Below are 17,165 nucleotides of genomic sequence, written 5' to 3'. Positions count from 1 at the left end.
CTACAAATGCATCAAGTTTATCTTTCTTTATGGCAGTGTAGTATTCCATTTGTATTATAAATAATATAAATACCACATTTTTCTTATCTTCTTTTGATGGACATATGTATGTTTTTGTTGTTGTTCTTTTATTTACAGGTCATCTTACATCTACCAAATGTTAGTGGCAGTTAAGACTTTTTAGTGGTATTTGAGGCAAACCATATACACAAAGCATACAGTTTACCCTGGAAGTCTAAGATGAGAATTGTCACCAAACTCTGAAAGTTTATAGCTTTATGATTGATGGACTGACTCACTGGTGATATTTCAAATTTGTCTTGATAAACCTTGAAGCTTTTCTGTTGCTCAGCATTCATAAGAGACAATGGCAGCATAGTCATCCTTATAAAAATGTTTTAAAACTTAACTCAGCATGTCAGTAAAAATTAAGGTGTAACTTGTTTGAGATTGGAGAAATAATATTATGTGAAAAACTTCACCTTCTTCAGTATAAAACAGCCTTTACTTGGAAGTTGATAAAAAGGCAATTTTGGTTTTATATCTTGGAAAAGATTACCACTTCCATGAAATTTATAAAATAGGTATGTTTTTAAATTTCAGAATAGTATCTAATATTGTTAGATTTGTATAGACTGATATAGTGTACTACCTCAAAAAAGGTAGGTGTAGAATAGTTCTACTTTATGTTTTTAAGTTAGAACTCGACTTTGAAAAAATAAATCCAAAATGTATGTTTATTTTGGTCTAAAGGGAAAACATGCATAGTTATGCCTTATACCCGTATAATGAAAAATTCATACGGACAACAGAGTGATTCCTATAGATCTAAAAGAAAAATAAAGCTGAAGAATCAGCAAAAAAAAAAAAGAAAAAATTGAAGAAGTTAGAGGAAAGGGCTGGGGGTGGTGGCGCACGCCTGTAATCCCAGCACTCCAGAGGCAGAGGCAAGGAGGATCGTTTTCAAGTTCGGGACCAGCCTGGGCTACAAAGTGAGACCCTGCCTCAAAAAGACAAAAAAAAAAAAAAAAAAATAGTTTTAAAGAGAGATTAATATAATGACTAAGTTAAGAAACATTATTTGTTTTTCTGCAGCAGATTGGAAAAGATTTTTATAAATATGTAGTTTCCTGTGGTCCAGTGACAGTGTGAGCTAATTGCAAAAACTGTTTTTGTAAACTACTGGAGCAAGCGTGCTATGGTCTGAATGTGTCCACACCAAGTCCTGTGTTGCACTCTAATCACCAGTGTGATGGTATTGAGAGATGGGGCCTTTAACAGGTGATGAAGTGGGACTCAGAGGTATGCAGAAAAATTTCGGTAGGAGGAGGATAGTTGCAGATATTTATGATAAGGAAGTACTAGAAACAGTGTAATTGCACTCAAATGATTAATTGCATACTGGTGTCTAGTAATCATGTAAAAATAAGACTATGAGAGATTTTAATTAGAGCCATTCATTGTATGGTGTTTTTTTAGCTGTGACTTACCAAAGTATACTTTTTAAAGTTGAAATGTTCCAAGACTGTATGGAGAGGAGTTCCATTTCAATTAGAATATATATATATGAAATAGTAGAAAAAATATATATATGATGGAAGCAGTTATTCTTGGCCAGGAGTATGTCTGATGATGTAGGTTGTTTCTTGCCTTGTATCTTTTTAAATCAGAAATAATGTTTATAAAATAGAAGAAAAATGAAAAATGTTTCATGTTTTGTGCTGAATGAGACATTGAAAATCATGCAGACATTTCTTATTCCTTTAAATTTGTTGTAGAAATAAACTGTGCTATTATTACTTTCAAATTTTCAGGAAAACTTCTTTAACCTGATGCCTATACAAAGGCAAAAAACCCCTATTGTTATACATACATAAGAAAGAAATAATAAAATTGACTAGTCCAGCAGAGAAAAACCAATGGGCTGGGATTTCCAAGGATTGTGGATGAATTTTTCTGTCTATTTAACAGAACTGGCTGCTTCCAGGTGATCACTTTTTTAAAAAAAATCAAATCCTGTAGACGGTGTACTTTTATTCTGAGTGTGATAATAGTTTTTCCAGTATTGCTTTGTTTGTTTCCATCTACCAAAGTAAACAGTTTGGAGACAAGTTATTACAGGTTAGAACAAAGAAGCAAAAAAAACAAAACAAAACAACAACAAAAAACCCCGCAAAAAACCCACATCTATTTGATTTTATTTGTTGTTTAAAAAATACCTCTTTGGTGTGTATTGGGTTTATTGTGAATGGGACTTAGCAGGCAATGGCTATGATAGATATGCCTGGGTGGGTTTTCTATGGTCTGTCCTTGGGGAAAGTGTGAATTCTTCTGTTGTGTTTAAATTATAGCATTTTCTTACCTTCTTTTCACTCTGAGTATATATTGGCATCTATTTGATTACTTTTACCTATTACATATGTGTCAATTATTGTAATTCAGTGTTACGGTCACAGCAGCAAAGGCTAGCCCCATCCCTTGCAAAGCATATATTCTAATGAGGAAGATAGGCCCAAAGTAAATAACGTATAAAACCACAGGTGCATTAAGCAATAGAAAGAGAATAAGAAATCTCTTTGCATAGAAGATGATACACAAGGGTGGGTTGTGTAGGGGAAGGGATAATATTATGCTTAAATACCTGGTTGTGCTTCTTGGAGCAAGTGATAAGCTGGAGCTTAGAGGATGAAAAATGCTGAGAGATGGAGAAATTAGTTCTGAGCAAAGGGAACAACACGCCCAAGGAGGCCAAGATGGAGCAAAGTGAGTGAGGAGGAAATGGAAAGAAAAGTTGGGCAGCTGGGCGTGGTGGCGCATGCCTGTAATCCCAGCACTTGGGAGACTGAAGCAGGAGGATCCTTGCGAGTTTGAGACCAGCCTGGGCTACAACATGAGCTCAAGGCCAGCCTGAACTGCATATGCATAATGAGACCCTGTCTCAAAAAGACAAAAAAAAAGAAAAGTTGAAAAGTGAGGCAGGGATCAGGTCCTTATCCTTTGTTTTGTTTTGTTTTGCGCTGTTGCAGGGATTGAACCCAAGCAGTATTCCACTCTCGAGGTACACCCCCATCCTGCAGGAAGAGCTTTAGATTTTGCATAGCTGCATTCAGACAATAAAGAGTTCTGAGCACAAGCGGTGGGCAGATTTACTTGCTTGGAGCATCAGGTTTGTGGAGCATTCATAGTATGACTGGCACCATTTCCAGAATGTGACTGCCACTGAACAACTTCTATGTTATGGTTGTATCATAGTAAAAGAGAGTTAAAGTGTATGTCACCTCATTTGATCTGAAGCCGCATCCGGCAGGGAGAAAATGTTTGAATTATTTAGAGGAGAAAACTCAGAGGAGTTGTCGGAATCCCCCATTTATTATAGTCCATCAGGCAACGTGCTATGCTCTTCATGTACGTGATCACATTCAGTCTCTGTGAGGAGGATGCTATTTTCATTTTATAAATATACAGACACTTAGGTAAACATGCCTATAAATAACAGAGTTAGGATTTGACCCTGTGTTGGGTATGTACTCAAGTTCTTTACACCTGAATTCTAGTGCTTACATTAGAGATTTATTTAAAGGTCATGTAACACTAAATTATTGAGCCAGAGGAAAAGTAAAGTTTTAGAGTTCAGATCCCTGGGTCTTCTAACAAAAAGATGCCACCTTTTGTACAGGTTTATTTAATCTCTTTCCCTTAGCCCCATGTTAAAAATCTAAGAGTTAGATACTATTGTTAGAATTATCAGTACAAGGTCTTGAATCTTCAAGCAAAACAAAAATTAGGACTTGAATCAGAAAACCAGCGTTTTATAAATTGAGTATAAACTTGACAGTGACCTTTACTATTTTCTCCTGTGAGCATAAGCTTTTACCATATTAACAGATTAGTCAGCCAACAGCCATAAGTAAATTCTGCTGCCTGGGCAAACTCCAGTCCACTGATATTTAGAGAATTTAAACCACTTTTGAAACTGGTGTGTCTTCTGGCAATATAATACCAGTGTCTCACTGTGGGGTTCAGCCCCTGGGCCCGTTTCAAGGGTCAGTGTAATGCCTTCTTTTATGTGACTGCAGTTGTGGTGATGCTGACCCGGCTGGTCTGACTTCAGTCCCCGTCTCTTGTCCCTGTTTATTGGTAACACACAGGCTTCAAGGATCATGTGATGTGCAAATTTAACTGCAGGTTTTATTTTCAAAGAATGACATAGCTGTATTATCCTAGCAACTATTTGCACAGCTTTTTCTAACTGCTAGCCTGAAAGCAAACATTTCATTCTGCTTTTTTTTTTTTTTGTAATGCTTCCTGATTTAATTTTTCCAGTCCGCTTGCTCACTATTAACTTGTTAAAGTACTGTATATCTCTGTCTGTGATATTTTGCAGTGCTTCAGTAGGTCCATGATTTGGAATGAAACCTGGGCATTTCTCCTGGTTTTTTGCCAAGGTGAAACCTTATCTGTACACACAATTTCTTCTTTGTGTTTTCTGATTGGCTCCTGCCCCTTTTTTCCTCCCTCGCTTCCTTCCCAGGGCTGTGGCATGTGTTTCTAGATAGATGAGGTCGAGCTATGTTATCATCAAGGGTGCTTGTGGATTTAAGAAGCGCTTTTGCCTTAGGTTTAAACATTTTGTGGAAAGGTTAGGCTCTGTGGGATGACATTATAAGTTTAAAAATGCTATTTTCCAAGGCACATTCTGTCAGCCTTTTTGATGTGCATTCACTACGCTAATTATGTGGAGTGCTACCACATCTGTGTCAGGTGAAATGAGGAAAGTTTAAGTGATAGCTCTAGAATGGTGGGAAATATTGGTACTGCCTTGCTGAAAGCTTTTATCTTCCCTGCCTGTCAAAAATTCTTTGTACATGTTGTATTTCAGCAGAGTCTGTTTAAATGGGTATTTTCAGCAGAAACAAGAGGTTCAGTAAAAGTGTTATTTGATCATTTGTGAATTTACGGATGTCCTTGTGTAACTAATAATTTTTCCTTATTCATCATTAGTTTTGCTATTTGGTTATTTTATTTTTCTGAAAATTTAGCACTTGGTGCTGAAAACAGTAAAACTGGAAATGATTATGTTTTAGCCAAAATCTAAGTAGATTGTCTTTTTTGAAATTTGAAGTTGGAAAAGAGTCTAGAGTGTTAGGTCTGAATGAGAGCTTACAAACCGGTTTCCTTTTGCAGGTAAGGCAGTGGAGGTAGGAGAGGTCGCCTACCTCACCCAAGGTTACGGGGCGGTTAAGTAGCAGAACCTAGTGCTGAATTCTTCACACCTCACAGCTTGCCTTTGGTGATAGAACATGAATGGCAGTGACAGAACACTGCTTTTCTTTTGTTTCAACTGTTTTTTCAAAAGCGCATTGGACTTTTGATTGAAATTGCCAAATAAGATCTTATATTCTTGTAACTTTTCAGATTAAAGATGACATTTAAAATCTTTAAGTCGAATAAGTTTGTATGTGCTTTCTCTTAGTAGATTCCTAAATGTGGCCAGTTTCAGCAGAACTACCATTTTGTCCACTTCTGTATACTTGTCATATAATTTTGGTTTATCTCTTTCAAGTCAGTATTTTTCTAATTTAAAGAAGACTTATGCTATCTATAGACTCGAATTTAATTATAATTTCACTCTTCTAAATAGGTTGTGAGAAGAATGAATTATATTAGTCCTGCTATTTATATTTACTTAGAGTACATTTTATATCCAATAAAATTTGTATGTGTATCTATCTATCTATCTATCTATTTTGCCTTTAAACCAGAGGGTTTGTGACAAAAGAATAGCTTCAAACCCATAGTGACTTATTTAACCTTTTTTTTTTAAACTAGGAACAAAATTCTTCTTCCTCTTAGTTACGTGCCATGCATGTTTGTCCTTTTGCATGCCTAGAACATATAAGTACTTAGATATGCTTCTCCTCATATACAACTTATACCACACTCCTCCCTTCCCCAGATAAATTGTTAAAACATTTGATTGGTCAACCATTTGATTGATCAGTCTACCTGTGTGAATTTAGGTAGCTTGTATATAATTGAAATTTGCCAATATATAGCTAGGCTTTTCCCTAGAAACCTCTTTTAGATTCTCTCACAAGTACATTAATTTCATACTACCATCAAAAAGCTTTAAAAGTTAGAGGGACAAGAAGATTGCTTTTGAGAAGACAAAGCAGTTAGTGAATCTTAGGAGAGGAAGAAGTGAAACCCAGGTTATGAGTGGGGGCCGAGCATACGGGAACTGAGCAGGGTCTGTGGGTACTTCCAGTAGGAGTGGACGGCATTGTTGATCCCTTCTGCTCCGCTGTCCTAACACTTTTGGTGTCACCTTCTGCCATTTTGGGCCTGCTGATCTTATTTGCAGGTTATGTTATAGCCTCTTTTGTCCGCCTCTCTGTGTGTGGCTGCTAAGTATAGGATGTAGGGCATGGTTACATTAGAGATGTTCCCAGCCTCCTCCAAATGTGCGGTAACTAAATCTTCCACATCTCTAAGGTATAATGATTCATATGGTGACTTCTGACCAACTGCCCTACCTTATAAAAGTAAGAGAATCAACAAATATCCATGAGCCTTGCTAAGATTTGCCCTGTACCATTCCGTGGCATTCTGAGTGTGCATATAACTCCCAAGTTGTTACTAGTATTCTCATCAGATTCTGAACCAGATTAGCCTTTCATAAAACTTCATCAGTGTTTTTAATCAAAGATTCAGAAGCAAAAAGTAAAACAGCATTTTCTCACTTTAGGAGCAGTGTATTAAGTGTACTTGTTAATTTGTTATTAAGAACTGTCTTTTTTGAGGCAGCAACGATTTTTTTTTTTTGGTATGGGTAGTATTTGACAAATCCATGAGCCTGTGAGATATTACCGAAAAAATGACAGGAGTTGGAATGGTGACACACCCACTCAGATCGCTTTGAGATGTCAAGTAAAATGATACTTTGAAATGTGGAGGTAGAGTTTTGTGATTCTGTTGTTTATTGTGGTAATCCCATTCATTTTGAAGGTTTTTCCTTCTATACTTTTAATACTATATTGATCTCCTCACCGAAGAGATTGTGTCAGTACTTTCTGCTGTTCTCCCTATTGGTTTCAATACTCCAAAATTCTACTCTTGTCACTCCTTTGCGTAGCTATACCCTGCCGTTTTTTCCAGATGCTCTCAGTCAGAGTTGAGTTTCCCAGGAAGCCAGCTTTGAAATCCGTATTAGCATGCAGGAAGTTTATTAGGAAGTGCTCTTGGAGTCAGTCTCTGTGGAAAGCAGGGGACAAACTAGGATTGCACAAGGTGGGATTGCCATGGAGTCTCAAGTAAGATCTGTTCTGGTGGAGAGACCTAAATCTTGGATGGCTCTTCACCATTGTCCCCAGTTGGAAACGGGAACGAGACCTTCCACGTGTTAGCAAGTCTTCAGATGGTTGACAGACCCCCGTCCCTGGGCAGATGGTGTGATGTTGGGTGATGAAGTTCTTCAGCGGAGGCCATTGTCAAGAGAGCTGACTGCTGAGGGCGTCGGCTGGCAGCCCTTCCGCAGCTGGGGAGTATCCCTCGGTCCTGAGAGGGGATCTAGGTGGCGTGTCAGTTTCCACTCCACCTTTTCCACAAGGCTGCAGGTGGTACAGAGTAGCCTGGGAGACAGGTGAGGACTTGCAGGAATGATCAGCATCAGAGAAGAGAGTGGTCAGGAGCTTGACAGGTGGTGGAGTGCAGCGGGTACTGCTCAGCAAATGGAGTTGTGACATTGATTTTGATTCTAAATCAGGTTTTTTTTTTTTGTATGGGGAATCAAACTCAGGACCTCGAGCTTGCCAGGCAGGCGCTTGTGCCGCTGAGCTATACCCCCAGCCTCTCTAAGTCAGTTATAAAAGCTCTATGTACAGTATTGTTATTCTCTTTTTAAATTACAGAAAACTAATGGAAACGCTGGGTGCTGTACGTAGGGAAATGTGTCTATCTTTATGGAGCTAAGTTTACTGGTTTTTCTAAAAACAGTTCTCTAATAATAAATTAAGGTACAGTTAATACACCAATACTAGTTTCAAATTTCCCTACCTAGTTTTCCAGTCATCTAGTTTTCATAGATGTCTTTTGTTCATATTATTTCCCCCTTCATATTCTTAATAATTTAAATGTACTTTAATTTTTAAGTTTTTGTAATAAGAGTAGGTGAACACTAAATTTTCTGTTTGTTATATCTGTTAAAGGTTAATATTGGGTGCATTATTTTCTCACATATTTTATAAATTAGAAGTTCGTCTTCAGTCTTTGTTTGATTTGTTTGTTTTTGTTTGGGTTTTAATTCTGTTTTTCTATGGGCAGATTTGGCCATATTTATGTGGTGTTATTTTAAAGTGATTTTATGTTTGCCTCTTCTGGAAATGCCAGGGATATCACTAACCTAGTTTCTTAGCTTGGAGATTCTTAATTTCTTAGCTTGGATAACCTCATACAAATAAGAGTCTAATTTTAAAGCAGTGTGTCACAGGTTTATGATTTTAATTTTTGATTATAGCATTCCTCTGTGTTCTCCCCCATATTCTTAGAGACAAGCTCCCTTGACATATAACTAAGACAATAGGTGAATTTGTTGTATACCCCCACGACTATTTAACTGATCACAGCACTTTAAAGAAGCCTGTAGCTGGGCTAAATGGCGCATGCCTGTAATCCCAGCACTCAGCAGGCTAAGGCAGGAGGATCACCAAGAGTTTGAGGCCAGCTTGGGCTACATAAGTGAATTCAAGGCCAGCCTGCATTACTTAGTGAACCCAGTCTCAAAAAAACATAAAACAAAACAAAACAAAAGTAAAAGAAAAAGATCACTGTGGTTTTATGGGAGAACCTTAGTACCAACTTCATGCCCATGTATGAGTGTGCCCAATCCCTCTTCGTCTGTCCTTACAGAGGCAACTGGACAGCTGTGTACAGTTGTGTAACTTGTTTCCTGCTTGCTGGAATCAAGGCCCAGAAATCTAACATATTTCTTCTGTGTTGAGCAAGCATTTTCTTCTGATCACGTCTGCCTGCAAGGCCAGGATTTCAATTTGAATGTAGACTTTCAGGGTTACATGAGCATCTGTCATGGCCATAGCTGTCAGTGCTTTTATTTCCCAAGTTGGCCATTGGATCTAGCTCTAGTTTGTGCCAGGGGATTGAAGCTGTGTATTTAATATTGTTACACTTATTTTCCTCATGTCCAAGTGTTTGTGGTGCAAAGACCTCATTAGTTCATTTGACTGTATTGCCTCGCCCAGGATTCCTTCAAGTTACCTGTTAACACAGTGTCCCTCAGATTCTGTCTCTTTTAACAGGGAAGTAATCATGGTAACTATTGTTAATTCTAGAGCACACAGTAAATTCTCAATCAATGCTGGCCATTGTTATTTATACCATTTTAAACTCAGCACCTTAGGCAAGAGTTGGAAGTTCTTAGTAGTAGCTGTGTTTACTTACTTAAGAAGAAGAGGAAGTCTTAGTTAACGCCCTGGAGAAAGCAAAGGAGAAACTGTTCAGTATAGTACAATACCGAAACCTAAGCTTAGAGTCCCGCCCCCTCTTTGGAGGTGCCAAAGGTCACTTAGCACATCCCCGAGCCCAGAAGAATTCCATCTCACTATTGCCTGAGGATCTCATAGAGCAGTTTGGCCTGAACTGTGTGGGTAGGTAAGTTTGAGTTTGTGAATATTTTCTTTGCTGAGGAGAGCTGTCAAAGGCATAAGTGTTAGAGAAGGTGTTTGTAGATTTTGAAACATTGTAGCACTTTTTGTCCAAGTAAGTCCTTTGACACTTTCTAAAAAATTATTTTTTGATATTCCACATGGAATCTGAACTTAGTGAAATTGGCTGTACCCCAGTCTTCACAGCATCCTGTCTCCTGTCTTCTTGCTTACAGAGATGGGTTTTAAAGGATTTCCTTCCTCTGGGTCGTGGTGGTTAAAAGAATACTCTCTCTGCGGCATCTACTAAGAAGAGGTCTGTTGCCTCTTAACAGTAGGGAATGCAGAGACATAATGTCAAGTTTTCTGATAGTTACTTTGTAGTTAATCTTATATATAAAATACTATGATCATCTTGTAAATGCTAACTGCTTTGGATTATTTACACAGTGTTAGTTGTACTATGAAAATTTGCTTATTAACCAAGTTTAGCCGTCTTAGGTTGTTATTGGCTTTAAGTCCACAGACTTAACCCTGCCAAATTTCTGTGTAAACATTTTACTTGGGACCTAAAAGGTAGTTGAATGTGTGTATTTAAAGTTTTTTTTTTTTTTTAAATCCATGAATATTAATGGAACTTGCAAAAATTTGGTCAATTAATGGAAGCTTTTTCCTTTTGAACCAACTGTTCAAAAGGAAATCCAAGTTTATAATTATGGTGCTTTAAATATCAAATTTGAGTTTTATGACAAACACATATGATTCTTAATATATGGAGATCTCTGTATTTCTTTTACTTTTGTGGCTTTTACTGGTTTATTTGTTATATTTCATCTTATTCAGAAGCAACCTTTTATTGTTCTGTTTCTAGTAATTGCGTGTAAGGCTAAGATAGATAAACCTTAGCAGATAACATTGTTTCTGAATATGCTAGACAGAGAGCAAAGGTAAATAACTGGTTAAGTCTCTGTTTTAGTGCTGGAAAATGTAGTGTGTTATGCAATTTTAAGTACCATGGCTATGGCTAAGGGGTCCTTTTTTACAATACATTCTTAGATGTGTTGATATTTTTGTATTGTGTATTATTTCTTTTTTTTCTTTTTTTTTTGTTTTTGTTTTCTTTTTTTTTTTGTTTTTTCTTCTGGTACCGGGAATCGAACTCATGACCTTGCACTTGCCAGGCAGGTGCTGTGCTGCTGAGCTAAATCCCCAGCCCCTTTGTGTGTTATTTCTAAAGACACTTCTATACCATGAGAAGCATTATCAAGTCATATACACTTTATCCACAGGAACATCATATCCATCTTTTGGTAGTATAAATAGGTGAGTTTCCTTGAAATGTTTATAGCCCGATTTATTCTTACCCTGGTTATAAAGCTTTGGTCAGCTTTACTACCCAGAATCCAAGGTAACTGTCAGCGTCATATGGATTATAAACTCCATAGAGTTTCTAAGAATGGAATGTGAAATATTTTGTTCTTTGACCTAGATGTGCTCACTTTTAGGAGGATATCTTTGTATATCCTGTACCTGGAATGGTTTAGAAGAGGTTTCAGTTTTTCGGCAGCTAGATTTGGAAACAGTTTCTTCAGTTTACTGTAAGTAAATTGTATATAAGAAGAAATGTCAAGAAAGAGGATAAGCTGTTTAGTCTCATTTCTGTGTAAATAATTCTGAAATAAATTGTATAGAGAAGCTGCTTTTTAGTTTATTTTACGGTGACATCATTTGTCACTAATTCATCAAAGTGTGTGAGTTTAGCACAGGGAGCTGCCTGCAGGCTTTTAAAAAGTCAGCACATGCCGGGCATGGTATGCACACCTGTAATCCCAGTACTTGGGAAACTGAGGCAGCAGGATCATTGGAGTTTGAGGTCTGCCTGGGCTGCATAGTGAACTCAAAGCCAGACTGCGCTACGTAGCAAGACCCTGTTTCACAAAAAAAAAAAGTCAGCTCATTATATTTTAGACTTTTAAATTATTGTTAGTTGAGCTGTAAAAAAAGGTCAGGCAGGGGATGTAGTGACGTAGATAATCAAATAGTCTTTTGCTCACTTACCCTATAGGATATTTTTAATTAAACAACTATTTTTTTTTTTACTTTAAAGAGAATAAAAAAATAACACAATAACAACAACATAGACAAAAACAAAACAACACAAAAACAATAAAAATGATACAGGGTTTCAGAACAAAATGATAGGAATTAACAGTGGTTGTCATATTACATATTGTTATCTTCAACGAAGTTGCTCAGATTACCAGAGTGCAAGATTGATCAAACCATTAAAGAGAATAAAAAATAATTAAAAAATTAGAAATGATACAGAGCTTCACTAAGCAAGGTGGTAGGAATTCACCAATGGTTGTTATATTGCATATTGTTGTCTTCAAATTAGTTGTTCAGGTTTCCAGATATAAGCATGCAAAATTATTTTAATTTTCTTTTTATTTTAAAGTTTAGGTTTATGTATTGTCTTCAGTTGTTTGGTTTGACATGCAAGCACTTAAAAATTAAACTTTCAGCTAGGTGAAGAAACTGTAATTCTTATTTTGGATATATTTGTGTCTATGGTATACAGAATCTTAGTTATAGAGTATATTAACTAGATTTGAGAATTTGATTAGAAAAACTTGTGTTATTTTTAATTGTCCATATATTTTCTAGACCCTTAAAACAATTGGTGCATCACTGACCCTCTGCACTTGGTAATGTGAGATCTGAACAGAGTGGAATGTATTTTCTTAAGTGTACCTTAGATCACATATCAGTGTTTGTTCAACAGGGTTTTTTTTTTTTTTAAGAATATTTGCCTATGTATTCTTGATTACTAGAAATACATTTTGTAACATATTTAGATGTAAATCAGAATAGTAGTGTTTAACATTGCTCTGCATATGATCTCAGTCGCTAGGTTCAAATCTCTGGTCACAATGCTCTGCTGTATTCCCTACCTTTTTTCACTGTTTTTTTTTTTTTTTTTTTAAATACTTTCCTCCATTGTGCAGGTCATTTTTGTTCAGTTCACTATTTTGTATAATTTGCCAGACCAAATGCTATAGTTCCTGTCCATACAGAGCCATGAATATCAATCTTGGACACAAAGCTGGGGGTTGTGGTCAAGGAAAATTGTCCTGCTGCTCCGGCCTGGCAGGTCAAAGACGCTGAACAAATTCTTTTCACTTATTCAAAGTGAATTCCTGAAAGCCAGCTCTATTTTGCCCATTCTTACCTCACGCCACATTTTTCTGGCCAGAAGTTGTTAGTGGATTCCTATTAATTGTCATAAAATTCATTGTGTGGTTGCAGTTCATCATTTGTAATCTGTGGCCTAAACTTGTTCTTTATCCATTATGGCTTCCATTTCCTTCCTCTTTTTCTTTGCTCAGACTGTAATTAGAAAGTCTTGGGCCGGGTGCATAGCTCAACAGCACAAGCACCTGCCTGACAAGCACAAGGTCCTAAGTTCTATTCCTGGTACCTCAAAAACGTTTCTCCTTCATAACCAAAGTTTACTTCATTCATAAGGTCTGCTGAGCACCACCATTAAATTTCTCCTCATCCTTTTCTCCAGCATTTAAGATAACAGCTTGTACTTTTTGCATTTTCTTTTGGTATTTTGGGTTCTACCTTGGGTTATATTCATTTTTATGCATGTTATAATTAGTCCTATGATGTTGGCTGAGTTTAAATGGTTGACTAAGTTATTTAAATCACCTTCTTGTAACATGGTCGGATGGGGGTGGTTTTATCTTGTTTCTCCTATGTTGCCTAGTAGATGCTTCATATAAATATTTTGTGAATTATGGCTGGGCGTGGTGGCGTGTGCTTGTAATCCTAGCACTTGGGAGGTTGAGGTAAGAGAATTACTGTGAGTTCAAGGCCAACCTGAACTACATAGCAAAGTCTGTCTCAAAAACCCATCCAACCAACTAAATACATAAATATTTGCTGACCTAATAAATGGAATGATGTGATAGCATGGTAGTTACTGACTAGCAGACATGTTGCTTCTCTGGACATTTGAGGACAGGTATAAGGAAAAGAGGTGTGGTTTTCTGAATTGCATGACCCCTGCAGGAGAATTTGAAGAAACAAAGCTGTAGTTAAGAAATGCTTTAAATAATAATTAAAATAGAAATTCCATTTGACCCAGCTCTACATCTTCTGAGCATTTTCCCAAGAGTTCACTTCATATTACAGTGGTACGTGCATACCTATATTTATAGCAGCATAACTCATGATAGCTAAATCTTGGAAGTGACGTAGCCATCCAAAAGAGATGACTGGATAAAGAAAGTGTGGGAGGTACACACAATGAAATACTATTCAGCCATTGAGAAGGATAAATTTGAGTCATTTGTAGCAAAATCAATGTTCCTTGAGACCTTATCTAGTGAAATAAGTCAGACACTGGTTAACTATTATATGATTTCCCTCACATGAGAAATTCAAAGTATAAAAAAAGAGCAAAAGGAAAGGTGGGTGTTAAAAAAAAAAAAGAAATGTTTTAGAGACAGTTGCATGATGGGTCAATACTGAGAGGAAAAGACTACTTCTAGGTAAAGACTTAAGGTGTGTAGGAAATTGATGACTAACATAGGCTTTATAGGTACTAACTATAGTTCTGACTCAGAATACTTTTCATGAGTTTGTAGCTTGGGAATAAATAGTTCTGCTGTAATACTCATTGTGAAAATGGGAATTTGTTCTTACCTGATTGACATCAGGGAACAATCTGAGCAATATGTGAATTACCCTTTGCTCATGTGTCATTTCGTCTGAGAAATAGTAGGTGCTCACAGAATATTTTACCTCACTGAGTCACCACTGCATAGGTATGCTGAATGCACACGTACACACCTTACTCACCCAGTGGCCTTGTAGCCCCTGCTGGTATGAGCCACACTCCTCCACATTTCACCTTTCAACTTCCTGTCTGATTTCAGGCAGCTCCTCTTCCTCCACTTCCCAGTCCCTCAGAAGTTGCAATCTCTTCACTCCGGGTTCCGCACACAATCCAGATCTTTTTCAAGGTGAAGATGTGATCGTATGATAGTTTTTAAACTTTCTAGCCGTTTCACATCTTCAATGTGCTACAGTCTTCATTAGGTTCTTATCTGTTCCTTTTAAATGAGATGTTGAAGAAGTTTTGTATGTATGTTATACCTTTTATCTTATTTTATTAGTCCCTTTGGTTTTAGTTAAGTGATTTTGCACAGCATTGTGATTTTTAGAAATGCCTATGTCCCATTCAGTAGAACACACTGTACATACAGCGGGTGAACTGATTCTCTCTCCCTCTCTCCACGGCAAAAGACACTGCATAGTCCCTGCAAGGAAGGATGCAGGACAATAGAGAAGTAAGCTAAAGAATTTCTCTAAACAGTATATTGTTTTAAAAAAAAGGTATAGGGGCTGGGGATTTAGCTCAGCGGCACAGCACCTGCCTGGCAAGCGCAAGGTCATGAGTTTGGTTCCCAGTGCTGGAAAAAAACTCCCCAAAAAGGTATAAGCTTATTGGTGGGCATAAACAGACTACCTTAAAAGTGAAGAGAGATGGAAAAGTAAGCATACAGGGCCTGTGGCCCCCTGCAGTGCAAACATAGCTTATGCTTACGTAACAGTGGTTCTGTTCAACATTTTTAAGCCTTTACTATAGGCTCCTCTAACCATGAAAAGTGCTCAGCACGGATTATGCCGTGTAACCCTCACACAACTCTACCAAGTAGGTACTATTGTACTCTATTTTATAGATGAGGAAGTAGGCCTGAGAGCGGTTAACTTTCCCAAAGTCAGTGACTCCCAATGGCAGTGCCAGTTCTTGAATCAGATTTGATTTCTGCGTCTTAGATCTTAGTGGGCTCTTACAGTACTTTGTAGAGTGTAAATCAGTGACTTCCACAGGTGTTACTTCCTCTGCACTGAATTACCGTTTCTGGCATCACAGGCTGTTAGAAAGAAACAGGTCGTCAGCAGCAGGGTCATAAACAAAATGGATTCTGACGCCTGATTTGGAGTTTTCCCTGGGGCTTATACAAGCAATACAAGGTTATGGCAAGAGATCTCTGAGGTCACAGGCATCAACTGGTGACGCTGTAAAGCCGATAAGTAGATTCAGAACAATCAGAGGGAAGAGCAAGGTGATAATGCAGGTAGCTTCCGAAAGTCCCTTTATTTGTATAGCCGTGTGCTGCATACGCAGCCGTGGTCCAGTAAGATTTTAATGGAGCTGACAAGTTCCTCTTGTCTAGTGATGTCACAGCACAGCGTTACATGTTTGTGGTGATACGGTTCTAGATGTGTACAGCACGATTATGTAGACTCCATACACTCCATAATAAATGACCGTGTTAGCTGGTTTATATACTTAGCATGCTATACCTTTTATTATTATTTTAGAGTATGCTTCTGTGTGTACATGTAAAAAGAGGTGACCCCAGCAGACTGGGAAGCTGAGGCAGCAGGGTTGAAAGTTTGAGCCTAGCCTGGGTATCTTAACGAGATCTTTTCTCAAAATAAAAAATAAAGAGGGCTGGGTTTATAGCTCAGTGCAAAGGCCCTGGGTTCAATCTCCAGTGCCAAGAAAAAAAAAGAAAAAGTGAACTGTGGAACAGCCTTGGGCAGATCCCTGGTGAAGGTCTCCAGTAAAAAGCATTGCTGTCACAGGAGGCGACAGCTCTGTGCGTCCTGCTCCTGGAGACTTCTGGTGGACATGGAGGTGGTGAGAGTGGTGATCCTGACCCTGGGGAAGGCCCCAGCTCATGTACGTGTTTGTGTCCTACTTTCTAACAAAGTTTCAAGACTTCAGAAGGAAAAGAATTAGAAATATATTATGAAATGATATAAAGAAAATATTTTTGTACCATTTTATATGTTTTAAGCTAAATGTTATCAACCAGTTAAAAAATGAAAAAGGATATAAAGTTAAACAGTTATAGTAAGCTAAGGTTGATTTATTTTTGAAGAAAGGAAAATCTTTATAGCACAGCCTGTGTGTACAGTGTTCATAAAGTCTGTGGTCCCGTGCAGTTGTACCCGAGCCTCCATATTCCCCCAGACTCACACCCTGACCCATGAGCACAACTCTTAGGCCTGCATGTTCCATTCATGGTGAGCGCCCTAGATAGTTGACCCCATTTAAAAAAAGATTGTATACTGTATTTTTACACCATGTCTTTGTTTAGACATATAACACCATTGTGTTAGTTCCCTTCAGTGTCCAGGCCAGTGACATGCTGTCAGGTTTGTAGTCTAGGTGCAGTTGGTCCTAATTGTGGCGTGGGCTGTACCAGCTGGGTGTTACTCTGTCGTGTTCCCACAACGACGAAACCCACAGACCACACTTGTCACAACCTGTCCAAGTGCCGGTTAAGTGAGACATAACCGTACTACTTCTGTAGCATGTGATGTACCTTTATTTTCTTTAGGTAGTGAATTACCTCACAAGGCCTTACCTTGTGTATTTGCACATGAATTAAATTAGCATTTGTTAAGCTAAAGTTT

At 37.7% G+C, this 17,165-nt stretch overlaps 1 protein-coding gene across 3 annotated transcripts in view; it reads left to right on the top strand.

The window, feature by feature from the left end:
• Positions 1-17,165, top strand: part of Eps8 (epidermal growth factor receptor pathway substrate 8) — a 118,388-nt gene that overhangs the window by 9,867 nt on the left and 91,356 nt on the right. Inside the window, exon 1 of one of the 3 annotated variants that reach the window (XM_005379020.2) lies at positions 9,578-9,662. The exons of 1 other annotated variant lie outside the window; for it this stretch is intronic. The gene's annotated coding sequence lies outside the window, so the exon portion shown is untranslated. Of the gene's footprint in view, positions 1-9,577; positions 9,667-17,165 lie in introns of those variants that run through there. One more of the 3 variants, XM_005379019.2, reaches the window with a different exon arrangement.

Source organism: Chinchilla lanigera, unplaced genomic scaffold (assembly GCF_000276665.1).
Source record: "Chinchilla lanigera isolate Chin_1 unplaced genomic scaffold, ChiLan1.0 scaffold00012, whole genome shotgun sequence".
NCBI classification, from domain to species: Eukaryota; Metazoa; Chordata; class Mammalia; order Rodentia; family Chinchillidae; genus Chinchilla; species Chinchilla lanigera.
The sequence above is the reverse complement of the archived record's forward strand: the minus strand, read 5'-3'. Positions and strand labels throughout refer to the sequence as shown.